At 44.6% G+C, this 24,744-nt stretch overlaps 1 long non-coding RNA gene across 1 annotated transcript; it reads left to right on the forward strand.

Annotated features, from left to right (window-relative positions):
- Positions 1-33: 33 nt before the first annotated feature.
- On the forward strand, positions 34-23,667 carry LOC114812157. The gene is made up of 3 exons (XR_003759801.2): positions 34-154; positions 4,797-4,850; positions 23,583-23,667. It is a non-coding gene; the product is annotated as an uncharacterized LOC114812157 (long non-coding RNA).
- The last annotated feature ends 1,077 nt before the right edge of the window (positions 23,668-24,744 follow it).

Below are 24,744 nucleotides of genomic sequence, written 5' to 3' on the forward strand. Positions count from 1 at the left end.
GCACGGTGCCCTTATATTCGGCGTTGGCCGGGAAGCCTGGGTGGCGCGGCCGGTCCTTTTTCTCCTTTCCCTTCTTTCCCTTCTTTTCCCTTCCCGGTGCCGCCCGCCATGACTCGCTGCCGCCTCAGCGTTATTCCCGGGGGCGGGGCCGCAGGTGCGTTCCCCCGGTGGGCCGCGTTATAGAGAGGCGGGGGGCGCGTTATAGGAGGGGAGGGCTGAGCGAACGGGTGGGCCGGGCCAAAAGCGCTCTTTTTTTTTTTTAAAACATTCCCCCCCCCCTTTTTTCCGGAGCTGGGGGCCTGAGTTCGAATCCAGCTCTGCCCCTTGGCAGCTGAGCGACCGTAGGCAAGTCACTTCCCTGGGCCTCACTTCCCTCATCTGGAAAATGGGGGGAATAATAATAATGTTGGTATTAAGCGCTTACTATGTGCAGAGCACTCGTTCATTCAGTAGTATTTATTGAGCGCTTACTCTGTGCAGAGCACTGTGCTAAGCGCTTGGAAGGTACAAATCGGTAACAGTCCCTGCTCTTTGACGGGTTTATAGTCTAATCGGGGGGAGACGGACAGACAAGAACAATGGCAATAAATAGAATCAAAGGGACAGAGCACTGTTGTGAGCGCTGGGGTAGACCCAGGGGAATCAGGTTGTCCCAGGTGGGGCTCACAGTCTTCATCCCATCCCCATTTTACAGATGAGGGAACTGAGGCCCAGTGAAGTGACTGGCCCACAGTCACACAGCTGACAAGTGGCCGAGCCGGGATTCGAACCCACGACCTCTGTCTCCAAAGCCCGTGCTCTTTCCACTGAGCCACGCTGCGAAGACTGGGAGCCTCCTGTGGGACAACCTGCCTGCATCTCCCCCAGCGCTTAGAACAGTGCCCCGCACTTACTAAGCGCTTAGCAAATAACATTATTACTATTATTATGTTAGGGCCGGGTGGTACCCACTTCTTTTTGGAGGGAGGGAGTGCCCTGGACTTTCTGCCCCCCATCCCCTCCCATTTTAACGCCTTTCCCCTTCTAGACTGCAAGCTCATTGTGAGCAGGGAATGTGTCTTCCATTCTGTTGGACTCTCCCAAGTGCTTAGTACAGTGCTCTGCACACAGTAAGCGCCCAGTAAATGTAATGTATTGATCTCCCCAGCCCCTTGCCTTTCCACCATACTCTCCCAAGCACATACTATAGTGCTCTGCACACAGTAGACACTCAATAAATACAGTGGATTATCTCCTCCCTAGCCCCTTGCCTTTCCCCCATACTCTCCCAAGTGTATGCTGCAGTGCTCTGCACACAGGTGTCCAATAAATGTAATGAATTGATCTCCCCAGCCCCTTGCCTTTCCCCCATACTCTCCTAAGTGCATACTGCAGTGCTCTGCACACATTAGGTGCCCAATAAATGTAATGAATTGATCTCCTCCCCAGACCCTTCCCTTTTCCCCATACTCTCTCAAGCGCTTAGTACAGTGCTCTGCACACAGTAACCACTCAATAAATACAATGATTTGATCTCCCCAGCCTCTTGCCGTTTCCCCACTATCTCAAGCGTTTACCACAGCGCCGTGCACACAGTAAGTGCCTAGTAAATCATCTGTAAAAAGAGGATTAAGATTGTGAGCCCCATATAGGACAAACTGATCACCCTGTATCCCCCAGCCCAGCGCTCAGAACAGTGCTTTGCACATAGTAAGTGCTTTATAAATACCATTATTATTATTACAATTATTTGATCGCCTCCCCAGTCCCTTGCCTTTTCCCCATTCTCTCCCAAGCACTTACTACTGTGCTCTGCACACAGCGCTCAAATACAGTGATTTGATCTCCTCCCCAGCCCCTTGCCTTTTCCCCATACTCTCCCAAGTGCTTACTACAGTGCTCTGCACACAGTAAGCGCTCAAATATAATGATTTGATCTCCTCCCCAGCCCCTTGCCTTTTCCCCATCTCATCCCTTCCATCTCCAAAATCAAGAACTCCGTTCCCTTTAGTTTAGCCTCACTTTTATCCCAACAGGAGGAAATGAAGGTGCATTTTTCCGCCATCCCCACCATCCCCAGACTTTTCCAGGCAGAGGAATCTTGTGTGTGTGTGGTGTGTGTGTTTGTCCATCCGTCCCACACCCACTTTCCCTTGCAGATTTTAAGAACTTCCTGCCACATCTTCCTTCAGTAACTGGTGACCTATCTCTGTGGCAGTTGGGAATGTGTCCATCATGTCCTTTCCCTACCCTGTGCCTCCAAAGCTGCAGTGGTTCTACAATGGAGGTTTCCATTCGTTGGTAAATGTGACTAAGTACCTTATTGTCGAGAACCGCACTGGTCAATCAATCAGTGATATTTATCAAGAGCTTACTGTGGGCAGGGAAAGTGGTCAACTCCCATTGTATTGTACATTCAATAAATGCCTTGGATTGGGAGAGTACAGTACAATAGAGTCAGTACGTTATCCCTGAAGAGTTTTTTTAATGGTATTATTAATAATAATTACGGTATTTGTTATAAATGCTTACGCTGTGCCAGGCACTGTACTAAGTACTGGGGTAGATACAAGCTAATTAGGTTGAACACAGTCCGTATCCCACATGAGGCTCCCCGTCTTAATCCTCATTTTACAGAAGGGGTAACTGAGGTATAGGGAAGTGAAGTGTCTTGCCCAAGGTCACACAGCAAACGTGGCAGAGCTGGAATTAGAATCCAGGTCCTTCTGACCACTAAACCACCCTGTTTCCATCCCATCAGGGCCAGCCATAGAAGAGGGGACTCTCCCCCCCACAAAAGCAATGCCTGATAACTGCCCTCTTGATAAATACTTTTAAATAGCTAGATGTGCAGACAAATAACCCTAATAACCCAAATAACCCTAATATCACCACTTCTCCCCATGGCAAATTGAAGTTGGTCTGTTGGTCCTGCTTAGCTAGTTCCATGTCGAAAGAAGCATTAACAGGCTAAACAGTCAATACCTCGGATGACAAGTTTATCTTCTCGTTTTATCTGTGACTCATAGATTTAGGTTGGGAGAGTTGCCTTCAAATGAGTGTCAAAGAGCTGTGTGCTGTAAAAAGTTCCTTAGTGGCAAGTACAATGCCGATCCCCTGGTGTTTTTTCAGGAAGTTGGTCCATGCCCTAACTTTTTAAGAGTTAGGCTTTTGTTCTGAATCTTGTTAACAGTTTTCCCTCATAACCATGCCTGCTTTCCACTTTGCCATTGCTTCTACATTCAGGATCGTTCTCACGGTAGATGGACTTGTAAAAACAGCTCTAAACATATGAAACCATTTTAACTTTCCAACATATCAACTTCATTTTTGGGAAAGAAATACTTCCTTTTGGGAGAGGAAGCGATCCGAAGAGCCGGGGAAATAAAACAACCAAGAACATTTATGTAAACAAAAATGCCATTCTAGGCAGAGAACTCTGGGCACATTGGTTATAAAGCCTCACATAAAGTATTAAGTTTAGACCATTCCATTTGGTAAGCTTCACACGACATTAGTATCAAAGAGGCATTTACTTCAATCGGTTCTTATTCTGTGATAAAATACAAAGCAACAAATGGGACATAAAGAATGAAATAATGTTTTAATTCTGACAAGCAAGAAAGTGCAGAATTAAACCTGTGAGTCAACCCTTCTTACCTGCTGTCTGAACACTACTGATTTTAGTTTAGCTGTCTGCTGTTTTTCCTAGGCAAAAATGTGACGTGTTCATCAGCGGGGGCGGGGGGTACCTTTAACAATAAACTGACCTGTTTTCTAAGAGTTAGTAAAACTATTTTAGCCTAAAAACCAATTAATTGTCTAGTCTGAAGTAATCCCTTCGAATAGTATCTTTTAATGCAAAAAAACCTCTAAAACTTTGAAACTAGCTTTGTTTCTGTTGTTTTCTAATGATGTGGTGACTAAGAATGTATCTACATTAGAAAGCTTACCACAAACCAACCCATTGAGCATGTAGTAATTTTCTGTCTACTGGTGGGTCCCAAAGGAACTAAAATTTTTAAAGAATAGAAATAATTTTCAGTGACTTGTGAACAGCAAACAAAACCGTACTTGCCCCACTTATTCATTGTTTGGGGAACTCATCTATGGAGCAGTGTGATTTCATTGAACCCTTTCAGTCTTTGATATTCTAAAATGTGCATTCTTTCCAACTTAACTGACTCTCCTTCCATGTTGAAGACTACAGTGTGAAAGGAGGACAGCAGCCCAGGATAGGTGCCAAGTCGTACTGACCAGTTTTGAAATCTGTTTCCAAAAGAGTTAGCCATTCCAAATGAATTAAGCCATCCACTGTGTTTAACAGTTATTGTGATATTTGCTAGCACTTACTATATGCCAAGCACTATACTAGGCACTGGGCCAGATACAAATTAATCATACTTCTTGAGTGTTTACTGGTTGCAGAGCACTGTACTAAGCGTTTGGGAGAATTCTGTGCAGTGGAGTTAGTAGACACATTCCCTGCCCAAAATAATAATAATGATATTTGTTAAGCACTTACTATGGGCCAAGCACTGTTCTAAGCACTGGGGTAGATACAAGGTGATCAGGTTGTCCCAGGTGGGACACAGTCTTAATATGCATTTTACAGATGAGGTAACTGAGGCACAGAGAAGCTAAGCGGCTTACCCAAGGCCACAGCAGGCAAGTAGCGGAGCCGGGATTAGAACCCACGTCCTCTGACTCCCAAGCCCATGCTCTTTCCACTAAGTCATGCTGCTTCTCAGTCTAGAGGTACCACTTGGGGCTCACAGTATAAGAGGGAGAGCAAGTATTGTGTCCCCATTTTGCAGATGAGGGAACTGAGGCACAGAGAATGGAAGTGATTGACCGAAGGTCACAAGCAGGTAAGTGGCAGAGCCTGGGTTAGAATCCCCTACGACTCCCAAGTCCGTGCTGTCTCCACTAGGTCACTCTACTTCTCATTATTTTACAGTCAAAGTATAGAAGGGAGCTCAATTCTCAAGCAGCTTATCCTCAGTGGTATTTAGTGAACGCTCACTATATGCAGAGCACTGTACTGAGCACTTGAGAGAGTACAATACAGCAGTGGGCGGACATTCCTAGTTCCCAACCTGCTTAAATCATTTAATACCACAGCATCTATACCATGGGGACAAAATAATAATAATGTTGGTATTTGTTAAGTACTATGTGCAGAGCACTGTTCTAAGCGCTGGGGTAGACACAGGGTAATCAGGTTGTCCCACGTGAGGCTCACAGTCTTAATCCCCATTTTATAGGTGAGGTAGCTGAGGCATAGAGAAGTGAAGTGACTTGCCCACAGTCACACAGCTGAGAAGTGGGCAGAGTCAAAATTCGAACCCATGACCTCTGACTCCCAAGCCCAGGCTCTTTCCACTGAGCCACGCTACTTTTCAAATCAAATCAAAGCTAGGACAAGAATGCTTCGCCAGTGGAGACCAAATTGCCCAGTGCATATACCAAACTTATTTCTGGCGCTGAAAGTATCATCTGCTTCCACCATTTTGATGGTACTCCATCATGTCAGTTAGTTTGTAAAAGTTAAGCCTTGTAAAAAAATTAAATGTTATACTCTGTGCATAGTTTAGACCTGGAATAAGATCTGCAGCTGAATAATAATAAGGTGCTTCTAGCGCTTGCCCGAGTCAGGTCTACACCAGCAAAATATGGGGATATTTCTAGCAAGGGGATTTGCTAGTGGAGGTGGATAATCTGCTATTGCAGCAAATGCTTGAATGCTCACCATATCGGTATACTTCATTTCCATCACATTTTTAAAGGAGCAGATTTTTTTTTCATGCTTCACATGATATAACTTGTGTTCATCTGTCAGGTTGTTTCTAGACAGTTTTAGAAAAGTGCTGCCTTCGACATTTTTAAATCAGTGAGAAAAAAACGGCTGTAGGTAACAATTTTGTGGAGGGTTGTTCTCCCCCCGCCCAACTGTTTCACGAGTTTATATTCCCTTGCCTTTCTTCCCAGGGATTCATCAGTGTTTTTAAAAGGCATCATGCAGGAATTTTATGGCACTGGTTTAGTAGGACTTGTGCCCAAACAGGCATTTATAGGTCACTTTAGTAATAGGAAGTCTCAAGTTTTAGGAACCACAGATTAAATTGTGGGGTGGGAATCTGAGGGAGAGGTTGGTTTGTTGTTTTTGCAGCTGGAACAGATTATAATAATTACGGTATTAAGTGCTTACTATGTGTCAAGCACTGTTCTAAGCACTGGGGTAGATAATTAGATTGGACACAGTCCCGGTCCCATGTGGGGCTCAGTCTAAAAGCCAGTGTTGTCTACTAAAGAATTAGGCAAAAAATTGCGACCTGTGCCATCCCCACACCTGTTCAATCGTATTTATTGAGCGCTTACTGTGTGTGGAGCACTGTATTAAGTGCCTGGAAAGTACAATTAAGTAACAAATAGAGACAATCCCTGTCCACAGTGGTCTCACAGTCCTACTGGTGAGCCTGGAGTATTGGGCTTCTCTTGTACTTCATTTTCTCCATTTATAAAATAAACATTCCTGTCTACCTCACATGATGCTTTTCAAATGTTGTTTTGTGTTACGGGCTCTCGTTATATCCCGGCTAGACTACTGTGTCAGCCTTCTCTCTGACCTCCCTTCCTCCTCTCTCGCCCCGCTCCGGTCTATTCTTCACTCCGCTGCCCGGCTCATCTTCCTGCAGAGACGATCTGGGCATGTCACTCCCCTTCTTAAACAACTCCAGTGGTTGCCTATCGACCTCCACTCCAAACAAAAACTCCTCACTCTAGGCTTCGAGGCTCTCCATCACCTTTCCCCCTCCTACCTCTCCTCCCTTCTCTCTTTCTACCGCCCACCCCGCACGCTCCGCTCCTCTGCCGCCCACCTCCTCGCCGTCCCTCGGTCTCGCCTATCCTGCCGTCGACCCCCGGGTCACGTCCTCCCGCGGTCCCGGAACGCCCTCCCTCCTCACCTCCGCCAAACTGATTCTCTTTCCCTCTTCAAAACCCTACTTAAAACTCACCTCCTCCAAGAGGCGTTCCCAGACTGAGCTCCTCTTCTCCCTCTACTCCCTCTGCCATCCCCCCTTTACCTCTCCGCAGCTTAACCCTCTTTTTCCCCTTTTCCCTCTGCTCCTCCACCTCTCCCTTCCCATCCCCACAGCACTGTACTCGTCCGCTCAACTGTATATATTTTCGTTACCCTATTTATTTTGGTAATGAATTGTACATCGCCTCGATTCTATTTAGTTGCCATTGTTTTTCGAGATGTTCTTCCCCTTGACTCTATTTATTGCCATTGTTCTCGTCTGTCCGTCTCCCCCGATCAGACCGTAAGCCCGTCAAACGGCAGGGACCGTCTCTATCTGTTGCCGACTTGTTCATCCCAAGCGCTTAGTACAGTGCTCTGCACATAGTAAGCGCTCAATAAATACTATTGAATGAATGAAAGTGAAATGACTTCCCCAAGGTCACCCAGAGGATGTGCGACAGAGATCAGGATTAGAACCCAGGTCCCTCCCAGGCCCAGGCTTAGCCATTAGAGAGCGCTGCTTTGTCAAATCAGTGTTCCTCAGTGGCCCAAATGTGTCCGCCTGCTTCATTCATTCAGTCGTATTTATTGAGCGCTTACTGTGTGCAGACCACTGTACTAAGCACACTTCCAGGGGGCAGTAATGTTGTCACATCAATCCATCACTAAATCCTGTGGGTTCAACCTTCACAGCATTGCTAAAATGCATCCTTTCCTCTCCATCCAAACTGCTACCATGTTAATCAAGCACCTATCCCAGTGTTTAAAACAGTACTTGGCACCAGTAAGTGCTTAACAGATGCCATTATTATTATGAAGATGATTATTATCCCGCCTTGATTACTATACCAGTCTCCTTGCTGACCTCCCTGCCTCTTGTCTCTCCTCATTCAGTCATTCGATACTATTTATTGAGCATTTACTATGTGCAGAGCACTGTACTAAGCATTTGGGAGTACAATATAACACTGTCAATATATTTCCTGCCCACAGTGAGCTTACAGTCTAGAGAGGGAGACAGCCAATATAAATAAATTATAGATATATACATAAGTGCTGGCAGCGGTGGATGCATAAAGGGAGCAAGTCAAATGCCTCAGAAATGTCCAGGCCTTAACCCCAAAGTCCAGCTCCCTTATGATGATGATGGTATTAGTTAAGCGCTTACTATGTGCCAAGCGCTGAATGAAGCACTGGAGTGGATACAAGTTAATCAGGTCGGACCCTGTCCCTGTCACACAGAGGGCTGAAGGTCTAACTCTGTGGCTGGGAGACAGGGACCTTCCACAGATATCACAGAACCCCTTGAGGCATTTCATCCTCAAACCTGATCATCATCGCTTGGGAGAGTACAGTACAACAGAGTTGGCAGGCACAGTCATTGCCCACGCTGAGAGGGGGAGACAGATAATATAAATAAATCCTTTGCTGTATATGATTTATAGATACGTACTCCAGTCCAAGCTTCACTCGGCCGCCTGGATTATTTTTCTGTAAAAGTGTTCAGTCCATGTTTCTCCACTCCTCAGAAACCTCCAGTGGTTGCCCATCCACCTCCACATGAAACAGAAACTCTACCATCAGTTTTAAAGCAGTCAATCACCTTACCGCCTCCCTCCTCACCTTGCTGCTTTCCTACTACATCCCAGCCTGCACACTTTGGTCCTCTAATGCCAACCTGGTTATCGTGGCCCCATCTCATCTATCTCGCCACCAACCTCTCGCCCCAACCCTGATTCTCCTGAGACAATTATTCTCCTTACCTTTAAAGTCTGGCTGAAGGCACATCTCCTCCAAGAGGCCTTCCCTGACTAAGCCCTCATTTCCTTTTCTCCTGCTTCCTTCGGTGTTGCCCTGATTTGCTCCCTTTTTTCACCCTTCCCTCAGCCCCACGGCACTTATATCTTTAACCATCATTTCTATTACTGTCTCCCCCTCTAGATGTAAGCTCGTTGTGGGCAGGGAATGTGTCTGTTATATTGTTACATCTACTCTCCCAAGCACTTAGTTCGGTGCTCTGCACATAGTAAGCATTCAATAAATACGGTTGAAACCATCCATCTAGACTGTAAGCTCGTTGTTGACGGGGAATTTGATATATTGTGTTTTCCTGTCCCACGTGCTTAGTTCAGTGTTCTGCACATGGTAAGTACTCAATAAATACGATTGAGTGATCTAACCTGTCACCCCTGTCACCAGCCAAAACCAATCCAAACAAATTGCTAAAACTCAACTACCTTGAAAGCACTTGAAGGAGATTCCCAAGTTTTCACCCCAGTAATGCCAGAAATAGTTCCCTTTTACCACATGAAAATCTACTGCAACAACTTGAATTGATCATTTGTATGCATTGAGCGCTTACTGTGCACAGAACACTGTACTAAGTGCTCGGGAGCGTGCCATACAAAAGAGTTGATAGTCACATTCCTCTAATTAATGTATTTATATTAATGTGTCTCCCCCCCAGCAGGAATGTGTCTGTTATATGCTTTCCCAAGCACTTAGTACAGTGCTTTGTACACAGTAAGCACTCAGTAAATCCGATTGAATGAATGAATGGCTTCCTCTCATGGATTACTCTTGAGGACAGTGTTCTGCACACATTAAGTGCTCAATAAATTCGATTGAGTGAATGAACGAATGAATAAAAAGCGGTTTTGACTACTAGAGTAGGAAGGTCCCTGGTCTCTTTCTAACAGACCTTCCTGAGCCTCAGTCTTGAAGTTTGAGGACAGATAGCCTGAGCACAGGAACTGATTATAGTGCTAGTGGCTTGTTCCACTCACCGCCTCATATCCTGGCACCTGATTCTTGCTGGGGCACAGAATAATGAACAGTTAGGAGTACAGGGAAGCAAACCCATTTGGATTGACATGTGCAGTCTTTGCCCACGTTAACCAGCCACAGGTAGAATCGGGACCAAGCGGAAACCAACGTGAAAAGTCTTGGGTTGAGAACAGCAAATGACTCATAATATCTTCAGTTTTTGCTTCATGGAAAAATCTAAAAAGAAACCACCAATGTCATTTTCCTTTCCGAAAAAGATTTGATCATGCCCTTCAAATAACTGAAATTTTTTTTGTCCCTAACAGTCAGTATGTCATGGGCTGGCGGATAACTGTGTTTCGACTACCTGGGATGTAAAAATTATTAAAAAAAAAAATACCTGTGAAAATGGTCTTTTTTTTTTTTTTAAGAAACCGTTACTTAGCTGAAGATTTTGTAATAAGATACTGCCAACTATTCTCCCCGTGCTTATTACTAAAGTGTATTTTTATCCAGAAAAAAGAAACAGCAATTAATGGGCAGATTTGGCAAATCGAAGTCACCAAGCCTCCTAAAATACGTACTTTGGGTTTCATTCTCACTGGAGGGTGTGCGGGCTACTCTTAAACAGAGAAATCAGAGTAAACCACAACTTGAAGCAGTGTGGTATAGTGCTGGATCTTTGGCCGGAACTGTGGCCACATTTATCACTGCTTACGGAAGTTGGGGGGTGACAGGGGTGGGGGTGCTTCGGTCAGGCTTGCCAGAAGGGCCAGGTGGCAAAATCGGAACCAGGAACTGAAGCCACAACCACAAGCCCCCGGACCAAATTTCCTTCAGGGAGGGGGAGATCATCCGTAGCTGCAAGGCCTCACTTTCAGGAAGAAACTTTGAGGTGAGGAATTAAAGACAGAAAAGTTATTGGTTTGACAAATGAGATCAGGCACTGTAAAGGCAAAGAGGATGGGGATGAAAATTCGTTTGAAGATCATCAATGGTAATTTATTGAGTGCTGTGTTCAGAGCTCTGTACTATGCGCTTGGGAAAGGACAACCCAACAGAGTCGGTAGACACGGTCCCTGTCCACATCGAGCTTACATGTATTGAGCGCTTACTGTGTGCAGAGCGCTGTACTAAATGCTTGGGAGAATGCTATACAGCAGAGTTGATAGACATGATCCCTGCACACAATGACCTTACATTTATTAAGCACTCACTGTGTGTACAGCACTATGTTAAGCGCTTAGGAAAGGACATTCCAACAGAGTTGGTAGGCATGATCCCTTCGCACAAGGAGCTTAATCTCTGTTGGTGATGGAAGAATAAGAAAGGGTATATTTAATTGGAAATGAAAGGACTTCTTATTACAGGCTTTTAATAGAAGTTCTGGCACCTTAATGCCGATACTGGGACGTTATCGATGTGGGGAATTGAACAAACTAAGTGATGGGTCTTCAAATAATTAAGAGTTCTCTGGGATAACACGCTAGGCATTTTAAAAATCAATTCAAAAGGTAGATTCTGTGAGCATTCCTGAAGTGAGCCACTTTCAATAAGCCATGTTATCACCCAACACAAAGCAAGGACCCCCAGAGAGTCATTGAAATGTGAGTTTATTTCTTTCTGATGTAAATTGAGTGTGCTTGTCTTTCCCCTTATCACAACTCTTGACTCCTGCCCCTGGGAGCTGAAACTAACCTAGGGTTAGTGTTGCACAGCTTGGACGATTGCTACTGTGGTTTAAAAAGAACTGGTTTTCCAGGTGTCTTTAAAGCTGAAAGATGTAGTCCAAAGATAATAATGATAATTATGGTGTTTGTTAAGCGCTTAGTATTTGCCAGGCACTGTACTAAATACTAGCGTGGAAATAAGCAAACTGAGTTGGACACGGTCCCTGTCCCACGTGGGGCTCACAGTCTCAATCCCCATTTTACAGATGAGGTAACTGAGGCAGAGAGAAGTCAAGTGACTTGCCCGACTTGTCCAAGGTCACACAGCAGACGTGTGGCAGAGTCGGGATTAGAACGCACATCCTCCAACTCCCAGGCCTGGACTCTTGCCACTAGGCCACACTGCTTCACAGATAGTTAAAGAAAGTCATGATTAACATCCCCTCACTAAGTTTTGGATAAATTACTTGAGGAGGGACACGAAGATTAGGAAGCAATGCTACTTTGTACTTCGAAGGAATCTTTTTTTTTAAGGGTATTTGTTAAGCACTATTTTGCGGTATTTGGAGAAGCAGTGTGGCAAGAGCACAGGCCTGGGAGTCAGAAGGTCATGGGTTCCAATCCCACTCCACCACTTGTCTGCTGTGTGACCTTGGGCAAATCACTTATCTGTGCCTCAGTTACCTCATCTGTATAATGGGGATTGAGACTGTGAGCCCCACATGGGACAGGGCCTGTGTCCAACTCAGTTTACTTGTATACACCCCAGTGCTTAGTACAATGCCTGGCACATAGCACTTAACAAATACCATAATTATTATTATGTGCCAGGCACTGTACCAAGTGTTGGCATAGATACAGGGTTGGACACAGTCCATCTCCCACATGGGGCTCACATTCCTAACCCTCATTTTACAGATGAGGTAATTGAGGCCCAGAGAAGTGAAATGACTTGCCCAAGGTCACACAGGCAAGTGGCAGAGCCAGGTTTAGAACCCAAGTGCTTCTGACTTCCAGGCCCGGGTTCCAGCCACTAGGCCACACTGCTTCTCCTGCCTTAAGATAGAAAATGATCCATGACCCTGACGGAAGGTAATGGATACAGAGAAGCAGCATGGCTCAGTGGAAAGAGCCCGGGCTTGGGAGAAATCATGAGTTCTAGTGCCGGCTCTGCCACTTGCCAGCTCTGTGACTTTGGGCAAGTCACTTAACTTCTCTGCGCCTCAGTTACCTCATCTGAAAATGGGGATTAAAAACTGTGAGCCCCACATGGGACAACCTGATCACCTTGTATCTCCCCAGCACTTAGAACAGTGCTTTGCACATAGTAAGCACTTAACAAATACCACCATTATTATTAATGGATCAGTGTCCAGTGGGCCGCATCTTGTTACTTTCCAGACATGCTCAGTACATAGTCAATACATGTATCATCCCCCCCACCCTCCTGAGACTCTAAACTCATTGAGGGCAGAGGATGTGTCTAACCAGCTCTCCCAAGCGCATAGTACAATACCCTGCACAGAATAAGTGCTCAATAAATACCATTGATGGTGTAGAAGCAAAATGGTCAAGATCCCCTCTTCCCTCCTCTTCCAACCGTTTCAGCTGCAGGCCTGCCTCTGGTTACCAAGGCAATCCAGTTCACAACACACCTTCACTTTTGTTTCTGTAGAAGTAGCCGAGTACAAGATAAAGCTACTCTTTTAGTAATGTTGAGTGGGTCTAATCGCCCTGAGAACAAGGTAGAAAACCCCGCCCAAGAAGTGTTGCCGCCCATTCTGATGTATTATCTTATATTGGACTTTGATTAAATTAGATGCTGTACTTTAGAAAGCAGCATCTAAGAAGCAGCATAATAATAATAATAATGTTGGAATTTGTTAAACGCTTACCATGTGCCAAGCACTGTTCTGAGCGCTGGGGTAGATACAGGGTAATCAGGTTGTCCCACATGAGGCTCACAGTCTTAATCCCCATTTTACAGATGAGGGAACTGAGGCATAGAGCAGTTAAGTGACTTGCCCACAGCACACAGCTGACAAGCGGCAGAGCAGGGATTCGAACCCATGACCTCTGACTCCCAAGCCTGGGCTCTTTCCACTGAGCCACGCTGCTTCTCGGATGCAAAGAAGATTCTCTGTTTCTCAGCATGATGTAGTGGATAGAGCATGGGCCTGGAAGTCAGAAGGCCATGGGTTCAAATCCCAGGTCTGCCACTTGTCTGCTCTGTGACCTTGGGCAAGCCACTTCACTTCTCTGGGGCTGTTTCCTCATCTGTAAAAATAGGGGTTGAGACTGTGAGCTCCATGTGGGACAGGGATGTGTCCAACCCAATTTGCTTGACTCCACCCTAGAGTTTAGTACAGTGATGATGATGATGATGTTGTTGGTATTTGTTAAGCGCTTACTATGTGCCAAGCACTGTTCTAAGCGCTGGGGTAGACACAGGGGAATCAGGTTGTCCAAATCAGGGCTTTGGAGTCAGAGGTTATGAGTTCGAATCCCAGCTCTGCCACTTGTCAGCTGTGTGACTGTGGGCAAGTCACTTAACTTCTCTGTGCCTCAGTTACCTCATCTGTAAAATGGGGATTAAGACTGTGAGCCCCATGTGGGACATCCTGATTCCCCTGTGTCTACCCCAGTGCTTAGAACAGTGCTCGGCACATAGTAAGCGCTTAACAAATACCAACATTATTATTATTATTATTATTACGTGGGGCTCACAGTCTTAATCCCCATTTTACAGATGAGGTAACTGAGGCACAGAGAAGTTAAGTGACTTGCCCCAAGTCATGCAGCTGACAAGTGGCCGAGCCAGGATTCGAACCCATGAACTCTGACTCCAAAGCCCGTGCTCTTTCCACTGAGCCACGCTGCTTGGCACGTAGTAAGCGCTTAACGAATACCATTATTAGTATTATTATTGTTATTATAGAAAAAAAAGCTCTGGTTTACCCTAAACTGAGCTGGCCTTGACTAGCAGGGGGAAGCTCTGCTGATCAACCACCTCTCCCTACTAGTGGTGGATGTAATAAACTTGTCTCTGACATATCCTTTTTAAACACAACACAGAGTTCATGCAGTTTTTCTGCCACAATGGCGATATACAAAATACTTTGCAAACTTCAGAGGAATGGTGGGATGGGTTGTAAAAAACTTGGCTTGTTAATAATAATGATGGCATTTATTAAGTGCTTACTTTGTGTCAAGCATTCATTCATTCAATTGTATTTATTGAGCGCTTACTGTGTGCACAGCACTGTACTAAGTGCTTGGAATGTACAATTAGGCAACAGATATAGAGACAATCCCTGCCCAACAACAGGCTCACAGTCTAAAAGGGGGAGACAGACAGCAAAATGAAACAAGTAGACAGGCCTCAATACCATCAAAATAGATTAATAATAATAATAATAATAATAATAATGTTGGTATTTGTTAAGCGCTTACTATGTGCAGAGCACTGTTCTAAGCACTGAGGTAGACACGGGGGAATCAGGTTGTCCCACGTGGGGCTCACAGTCTTAATCCCCATTTTACAGATGAGGGAACTGAGGCACAGAGAAGTTAAGTGACATGCCCACAGTCACACAGCTGATGAGTGGCCAAGTTGGGATTCGAACCCATGACCTCTGACTCCAAAGCCCGTGCCCTTTCCACTGAGCCACACTGCTTCAATAGAATCATAGACATGTACACATCATTAATAAAATAGAATAATAAGTAATATATACAAATATACACAAGTGCTGTGGGGAAGCACTGTTCTAAGCACTGGGATAGATACAAGCTTATCAGGTTGTCCCACTTGGGGTTCACAGTCTTGATCCCCATTTTACAGATGAAGTAACAGTTAAGTGACTTGCCCAAAGTCACACAGCCGACAAGTGGCAGAGCTGGAACTAGAACCCAGGTCCTTCTGACTCCCATGGCCAGGCTCTTTCCACTAAGTCACGCTGCTTCACGCTATTGAACAGAAACAGAAAGTAGGTTGCTCAAGCGAAGGAAACAGCAGGGCTTAGTGGATAGAGAACAGGCATAGAAGTCAGAAGGACCTGGGTTCTAATTCCGGCTCTGCCACCTGTCTGCTGGGGGACCTTGGGTAAGTCATTTCAATTCTCTGTGCCTCACTTTCCTCATCTGTAAAATGAGGATTAAGAATGTGAGCCGCATATGAGAAATGGACTGTATCCAACCTTGTATAGAAGCAGCGTGGCTCAGTGGAAAGAGAACGGGTTTGGAGTCAAAGGTCATGGGTTCTAATTCCGACTTGGCCACTTGTCAGCTGTGTGACTTTGGGCAAGTCACTTAACTTCTCGGTGCTTCAGTTACCTCATCTGTAAAATGGGGATTAAGACTGTGAGCCCCACGTGGGACAACCTGATTCCCCTGTGTCTACCCCAGCGCTTAGAACAGTGCTCGGCACATAGTAAGCGCCTAACAAATACCAACATTATTATTATTATTATTACCCCCAGCACTTAGTACAGTGTCTGGCACATAGCACTTAACAAACACCATTATTATTATTATTATTATTAACTCACCTCCTCCAAGAGGCCTTCCCAGACTGAGCTCCTCTTCTCCCTCTACTCCCTCTACCACCCCCCCTTCACCTCTCCGCAGCTAAACCCTCTTTTCCCCCTTTCCCTCTGCTCCTCCCCCTCTCCCTTCCCATCCCCTCAGCACTGTACTCGTCCGCTCAACTGTATATATTTCCATTACCCTATTTATTTTGTTAATGAATTGTACATCGCCTCGATTCTATTTAGTTGCCATTGTTTTTACGAGATGTCCTTCCCCTCGACCCTGTTTATTGCCATCGTTCTCGTCTGTCCGTCTCCCCCGATCAGACCGTAAGCCCGTCAAACGGCAGGGACCGTCTCTATCTGTTGCCGACTTGTTCATTCCAAGCGCTTAGTCCAGTGCTCTGCACATAGTAAGCGCTCCATAAATACTATTGAATGAATGAATGAACTGAATCAATTTAGTCTATTACCCTTTATAAAGTCAGTCTGGAATAAGTGCTGACTTGTAAGAGAGAAGAAAGCCACAAACCCAGGCAAAGTGGCCCAAATTCCACACTCAGGCAGGGCATTATCAAAAGGACAAAAGAGACGTTCCCGAGATCATTGTTTAGTGCTTTCTGCAAAGTCAGGGTTAACATCATCAGAAACTTGCACCCTCATGAGAAAGGAGTTAATCACAGCAGGGCAGCACATCACTCCAGTGCTACTTTGGATAATCAATGGGAGGAGTGGAGTGAAGTCCTGGCCACAAGTGCTTAGAACAGTGCATCGCATTCAATAGCTGCTCAGTAAGTACCATTATTAGCAACCAATCAATCATTTATTGAATTTTTACTGAGTGCAGGGCACATGGGAGAGTACAAAATAATAGAGTTGGTCAGACTTGTTCCAGTTTACAGTCTAGAGGTGGGTGACATTCATTAAAATAAATTATGGCTGTGAACATGGGTTATTTGGGGCTGAAGTGAATAAAGGGTGTAAATCTAATTGCAAGGGCAACACAGATGGGAGTGGGAGAAGAGGACATGAGGGCTTAGTTGGGGAAGCCTTCTCGGAGGAGATGTGCTTTTAATTGGGTTTCCAAGGTGAGAAGAGTGAACATCTGTCAGATATGGAGGGGGAGGGCGCTCTAGACCAGAGGCAGGACGTGGGCAAGGGGTCGGGGCAAGAGAGACGAGATCGAAGTACAATGAGTAGGTTGGCATTAGGGGAGCGAAATGTGCGGGCTGGGTTCTAGTAAGAAATCAGTGAGGTAAGGTAGGAGTGGGCAGAGTGATTGAGTGCCTTAAAATCAATGGCGAGGAGTTTCTGTGTGGGGCTGAAGTGGATGGGGAATTAGCACACCTGGAAGAGTGAAATCATGTAACATCAGCGTCTAGAGGACGAGCAAAGGGGCTCGGGGCAGGGAGGGTTTTTTTGTTTTTTGGTGGTTTTTCTTTTTCCTTTAAATCCCTTCCCAGCAATAGGAAAGAAATAAAAGCACCAGAGATGTCATTACTTGCCCAAATGGCCCTAACAGCCCAGCATTCTCTTTGACAGTGGCAACGGGAAGCTTAGGTGAACCACATGATTGACATCCATCTCCAGAGTTATGGATGAGCCATATAACAGTCCTAATTTTCCCTGATCTGTATCTCTGCCTTTCCCAACAACACTAATGGTAATGGTATTTGTTAAGCACTATGTGTCAGGCACCGAGCTCAGCGCTGGGGTAGATACAAGGTAATTGGGTTTCATACAGTCCCTGCCTGTTCCACATAGGGCTCACAAGCTTAATTTTTATTTTACAGATGAAGAAACTGAGATACAGAGAAGTGACTTGCCCAAGGTCACACAGCAGACAAGTGGCAGAATGGAAATTACAACTCATGGTCCTCTGAATCCCAGGCCTGGTCTTTCCACTAGACTACACTGCTTCTCCAGCAACACACTGTGGAATGCTTTATCTGTGAATTTAGCCAAAGGCCCTTTTGAACCTACTGATACTTTCTGCTTGTATAACATTCCGTGGTAACGAATTTCATATGTCTACCACCTGCTAAGGGAAGCCTCTTTCCGGTAGCTATGACCCCAAATGGGTTTATAGCTGTGATGTGTTTGACATGTTAGTGACACACCAATGTAGCTGAAACAGAAGCAGCGTGGCCTAGTGGAAAGAGCCCGGGGCTGGGAGTCAGTGGACCTGGGTTCTAACCCTGGCTCTGTTACTTACCTCCTGTGTGACCTTAGTCAAGTCATTTAACTTCTCTGTGCCTCAGTTACCTCATTTGCAGGACTTATACAAGTTCTTGATACAAGATCAAGTGATCAAGTAATCAAGTACAGGACTTGATACAAGTTCAAGTTCTCCCTCCTACTTAGACTGTGAGGTCTATGTGGGACCTGATTTGCTTATATCTGCCCCAGCGCTTAGTACAGGGCTTGGCACATAGTAAGCATTTAACAAATACCATTATTATTATTATGGGCCATATGTTTGTACATTTCTGCTAAACCAAAGGATTTCATCTCATATGATGCTCTTGTTTTCCTGCTCTCTGCCCCTCACACCTCATACTGTAAACTCATTTTTGGCAGGGAATGTGTCTGTTTATGCTTCATTCATTCATTCAATCAATCATATTATTGAGCGCTTACTCTATGCAGAACACTGTACTAAGCGTTTGGAAAGTACAGTTTAGCAATAAAGAGAGACAACCTTAACCCTGACCTTTTTTTTATGGTATTTGTTAAGCACTTACATTGTGCCAGGCATTATTCTAAGTGCTGGGGTAGATGCAAGCTAATCAGGTGGGACACAGTCCATGTCCCACATGGGGCTCACAGTCTTCATCCCTATTTTACAGTTGAGGTAGGTGAGGCCCAGAGAAGTGAAGTGACTTACCCAAGGTCACAGAGCAGACAAGTGGCCAAGTGGGACTAAAACCCAGGCCCTTCTGACCCTGAGACTTGAGCTCTATCCATTAGACCACACTACTTCTCAGCTGACTGATTTCTTACATAAAAGCTAGTTGCTTCTGAAGCGTCTAATGCTTTCCCCAAATCACAGTAAAAATAATAACAAAGGTATTAAGTGCTTGTTGAGTGCCAAGCACTGTGTTAAACACTCAGTTGATAAGAGATCATCAGGTCAGTTGCTATCCAGGGCCCATTTTGGCCTCACAGCTCAAAAAAAATTGGTACGTATCCTCATTTTATAGCCCAGCGTCACAGAACTGAAAATAGGGACAGAATAAAGATCAGATCATTCGTTGGCGATTCCCTGTTCAAGTTTTAGAATTTAACTTGGTTAGCATTTTTCCTGTATCAATTAATGACAAGAGTACTCTCTTTTTAAGCTCAGGACAGCCCAAGCCTTTAGCACTTTGAACACAGTTTTGTAACTTGCCCACAAATGGAAGAATAAATCATTCTATGTGTAGCTCTCCTTTAAAGCAAACCCTTGAGAAAATACCTCCTTACTCTTCCAAATAGGACTCAGTTATTACATACCGTTGGAATGGCGAAAATTTGTAACCGACAGAAATGTTGGATCTATGTTAGAGTTTTGTTTAAGGGGTTAGCCATGCGCTGAGCGTATTTGGGAAATGAGGAGAATTGCTAAGTGACTTGTGAGGGACCACAACAAAACTAAAGCCAGGTGTGAAACAAAGGAACCCTGGCTTCCAGGGATTTCTCTCAGATTGTGCCACTCAAGCCGAATTTTCACTGGGCAAATTCTCCTTAAATTGCTACCATTGCTATTTTGAGATTTCATTCATTCATTCATTCATTCATTCATTCATTAGTATTTATTGAGCGCTTACTATGTGCAGAGCACTATACTAAATGCTTGGAATGGACAGTTCGGCAACAGATGGAGATTTCTGAAAGGCACGTCATAGACTTGGGAATTTTTGAGATTTGGGTATAGCAGGCCAGTAGTATCACTTCATCTCTGTGCCTTTTTCTCAAGAAAACACTTCAGATTTCTACCCTAACCCTAAAACAGGCCCACCTTTACCGGCCTCATTTTCTGGGTCTTGGGAGTGCAAAGTCAGAGGAGAAGACAATGACCCCAATTGCTTGTATCCACCCCAGTGCTTAGTACAGTGTCTGACACATAGTAAGCACTTAACAAATACCATAATAATAATAATAATGTCTGTCACCAACTGTATCATTTGGAGACTGGAGCAGTTATAATAATAATAATAATGTTGGTATTTGTTAAGCGCTTACTATGTGCCGAGCACTGTTCTAAGCGCTAGGGTAAACACAGGGGAATCAGGATGTCCCACGTGGGGCTCACAGTCTTAATCCCCATTTTACAGATGAGGTAACTGAGGCACAGAGAAGTTAAGTGACTTGCCCACGGTCACACAGCTGACAAGTGGCAGAGCTGGGATTTGAACTCATGACCTCTGACTCCAAAGCCCGTGCTCTTTTTCACTGAGCCCCACTGCTTCTCTAGCAGTTCTGCTTTTAAGCCAAGAACTCCATTTCCCTTCGAGAAGAGAATCCACATCTGAGGATCGATGTTACTTCAGGGTCCTGAAATAGCCCATTCTGGCTCATTTCTGCAAACGCCCATCAAAGTTCATGAGAGCTGAGCATGGAGAAGGATTCAAAAGGGAGACTTTATTAGGTTATTAGCAGTCTCCCACAGAAAAGAACCCCATCTAAGGGAGATTCTGTATCTTTGTCTTTTTAGGTCTACATATTTACATATGAGAAGCAGCAAGGCGTAGTGGATAGAGCAAGGGCCTGGGCGTCAAGAGGTCATGGGTTCTAATTCCGGTTCCGCCATCTGTCTGCTGTGCATCCTTGGGGAAGTTGCTTCACTTTTCTGGGCCTCAGTTACCTCATCCATAAAATGGGGATTGAGACTGTGAGGCTCCCATATGGGACAGAGAGTGTGTCCCACCTGATTAGCTTGTTAAATGCTTGCACTTAGTAAGCACTTAATAAATACTATAATAGTAATAGGTTTAGGTGTGTATGAGCATCCTTGTAAGACACCAGCTGGCTAAAAGGATCTAACGAGGACCTCCAGTCCAATCTTGCCCTTACTGAGCGCTTACTGAGCGCTTATTGTGTGCAGGACACTGTGCTAAGCATTTGGGAGAGTACAACAGAGTTGGTAGACAGGTTCCCTGCCCACAAGGAATTTACAATCTAGAGGGGGAGACAGGCATTAATATAAATAAATAACGTTATGTGAATGAGTGCTTGTGGAGTTGAGGTCGGGATGAATAAAAAGTTAGAAATCCAAGTGCAAGGGTGAAATGGAAGGGGGTGGGAGAGGAAAAATTGAGGACTTAGTCGGGAAGGCCTCGTGGAGGAGATGTGCTTTTAATAAGGCTTTGAAAGTGGGGAGAGTGATCATCTGTCAGATATGAAGAGGAAGGTTGTACCAGACCAGAGGCAGAAAAGCACACAGGCCTAGAAGTCAGAGGACCTGGGTTCCAATTCTGACCCCTCCATTTGCCTGCTGGGGAACTTTGGGCAAGCCACTTTATTCCTCAGTGCCTCAATTTCCTCAGCTGTAAAATGGGGACTCGATACCCGTTCTTCATCCTTCTTAAGTAGTGAGCCCCATGTGAGACAGGAACTGTGTTCAACCTGACTAGCTTGAATTTACTCCTGGGCTCAGTATAACACTGGGCACAGGGGAAGCGCTTCACGAATACCGCAATCATTATTGTGAGGTACAAAAAGAATTATCCCATCATAGCTCTTGGTTTCAATCAAGTCACCCTCCTTGCAATAGAGGAACAGAAAGTAAAACATTCTTCCACTCTCCAGACATAAATGGTTACCGACCTCGGGTAAATTGCCATTTTATACGTGTGACTTGTCCTAGACAATCTAAGAAAGCTATTGGTATGCGCCGCTCTCTGTATTCCAAAGGATTCTTCATAATCGCCTTTATCGAAGCCCTAACGGGAAACCTGAGTCAAGGCATCAAGCGTGACAACAGCCTGAGGAATTGCCTTGAGGCAAAGGCAGGTCATGGGTGGAAACAGAAATGTCTCTTGCCATCCACAGGAGTTTATATCCAAAGCCCATGAGGTGCACCTACTTAGAAGGGGCGTGGCCTAATGGGTAGAACACGGACTTGGGAGTCAAGGGCATGGGTTGAAAAAATAATAATAATTGTGGTATTTTTTAAGCGCTATTGCTTGCCAGGCATTGTATAAAGCACTGGCATACAAGCAAATCAGGGTGAACACAGTCCCTGTCCCACATGGGGCTCACAAACCCATTCCCCATTTTACACTTGAGGGAACTGAAGCCCAGAGAAGTGAAGTGACTTGGCCAAGGTCACACAGCAGAGAAGTGGTGGAGCCAGGATTAAAATCCACCACTTTCTGACTCCCAGGCCCATGGTCTATCCACTAGGCTATGCTGCTTCTCTAATCTCAGCTCTGCACTTGCGTGCTGTGTGACCGGGGGTAAGTTATTTCCTTGAGCCTCAGTTGCCTTATCTGCAATGGGGATCCAATACCTATGCTACCTCCTACTTAGATTGGGAGGCCTATATGGTACCTGATTATCATTTATCTACCTCAGTGCTTGGCACATAGTATGTGTTTTCCAAATACCGTAATAACAACAAAAATAATGAAAATGATCATTATTATTATTGTTGTTACTATTATGGTATTTGTAATGATAACAGTATTATTATTGTTATTATTATGATCGGTGGGACAGGGACTGTATCCCACCTGATTATTGTATTTATACGAAACTTCACTACTTAGTGCTTGCACATAGTAAGCACTTCACAAATACCACAATCACTGTCACTATTATCATTTTATATTATATTCATTCATTCAATCATATTTTTTGAGCTCTTACTGTGCGCAGAGCACTGTACTAAGCACTTGGAAAATTCAATTCATTTAATATTTATTGAGTGCTTACTATGTGCAGAGCACTGTACTAAGCGCTTGGAATGTACAATTCGGCAACAGATAGAGACAACCCCTGCCTAATAACGGGCTCACAGTCCAAACAATAAAGCATCAGTGATGAGAGTGGGACAGCAACAGAGGCAATTATATATAATATTATATATTATTTCCCAGAAGCAGCGCATCTTAGGGGAAAGAGCCTGGGCTTGGGAGCCAGAGGTTGTGAGTTCTAATGCCGGCTCTGCCACTTGCCTGCTGTGTGACCTTGGGCAAGTCATTTCACTTCTCTGTGCCTCAGTTACCTCATCTGTAAAATGGGGAATAAGGCTGTAAGCTCCACGTGGGACAAGCTGATTACCCTCTATCTACCCCAGTGCTTAGAACAGTGCTTGGCACATAGTAAGCGCTTAACAAATACCATCATTATTATTATTATTATTATAACATATAATGGTATTTGGTATTATAATAATAATGATAGGACAGGAACTGCATCAGCCTGACAATTGTAGTCATTTCAATGCTTAGTACTCAGAGCTTGCACATAGTAAGCACTTCACAAATACCACAGTTATTCTCCACCAAGGTAGTCTCAGTTCCTCTCACCTGTACTCATAAAGCCACTTTCCTAATCCTTTAATTGTTTTTCCTGCCTTTTCCTGTTTTCCTGGGCTCTTACCAAGTTCTCTCTGTTTCACTCAAGTTGCGGAGTCCAATCTCGGAAGCGAACCGTGGCAGACGTGAGTTCACCTGAACAGATCGTGTCCACAGGCTATGTGTGTTTATATGGATTCTTATTAAATAAAGTTAAACATTTTACAGCACTCTCTGGGTCCCCTGTATTTTTCTGGTGGGCTGATAAGTCCAGAACTCCCCTGCCAGGTGCACAAAGTGCAGAGACCTGAATATGGCTTTTACTTTTTCAGTGGAGTAAAAATACTGGCTTCTTTTCTCTCTCCCACTCCACACTAACAAATAATTACATATGGGAAAGTTCATTTGCATTTTATTTTATTAGTCTGTGTTCCATATTTTGCAAACGGAACTACTTCCTTTGCAGTAATGATCATAAATTTTTCTTTCATTTATACATCTACTTACATAAATGGCTTTTCTGTTGGAGAATCCAATTTCTTAAATTAGGGTAACTGGATTCTTGACTGATTCTAGTTTAACAATGCATTTGCTTTGGAGAGCCAGAAAATTAAGGCCAACCATAAATAAAAACCAAACCAGCCAGATGATATTAATAAGGACCCAATATCATGGAAAAACTGAAGAAGTCGCACGACCTAGCAAGACGCAGTATGGCGCAGTGGGTAGATTACGGGCCTGGGACTCAGAAGGTCATGGGTTTTAATCCTGGCTCCCCGACTTGTCTGCGGTGTGACCTTGCATGAGTCACTTCACTTTCCAGACTAAGCCCCCTCTTCCTCTGCTCCTCCTCCCCTCTCCATCTCCCCGACTCCCTCCCTCTGCTCTACCCCCATCCCCACCCCACAGCACTTGTGTATGAATGTATATATTTATTGTTCTATTAATTTTATTAATTATGTGTATATATCTATAATTCTATTTACACTGATGCTATTGAGGCCTGTTTACTTGCTTTGTTTTGTTTGTTGTCTGTCTCTCCCCTTCTAGACTATGAGCCCGCTGTTGCGTAGGGATTGTCTCTATTTGTTGCTGTATTGTACTTTCCAAGCACTTAGTACAGTGCTCTGCACACAGTAAGCGCCAATAAATACAATTGAATGAATGAATGAATTCTCAGGACCTCAGTTTTCCCGTCCTTCGTCCTAGACTGTGAGCCCATATTGGACAGGGTCTGTGTCTGACCTAATAAACTTATACCTACTCCAGTG

Source organism: Ornithorhynchus anatinus, chromosome 5, assembly GCF_004115215.2.
Source record: "Ornithorhynchus anatinus isolate Pmale09 chromosome 5, mOrnAna1.pri.v4, whole genome shotgun sequence".
NCBI lineage: Eukaryota > Metazoa > Chordata > Mammalia > Monotremata > Ornithorhynchidae > Ornithorhynchus > Ornithorhynchus anatinus.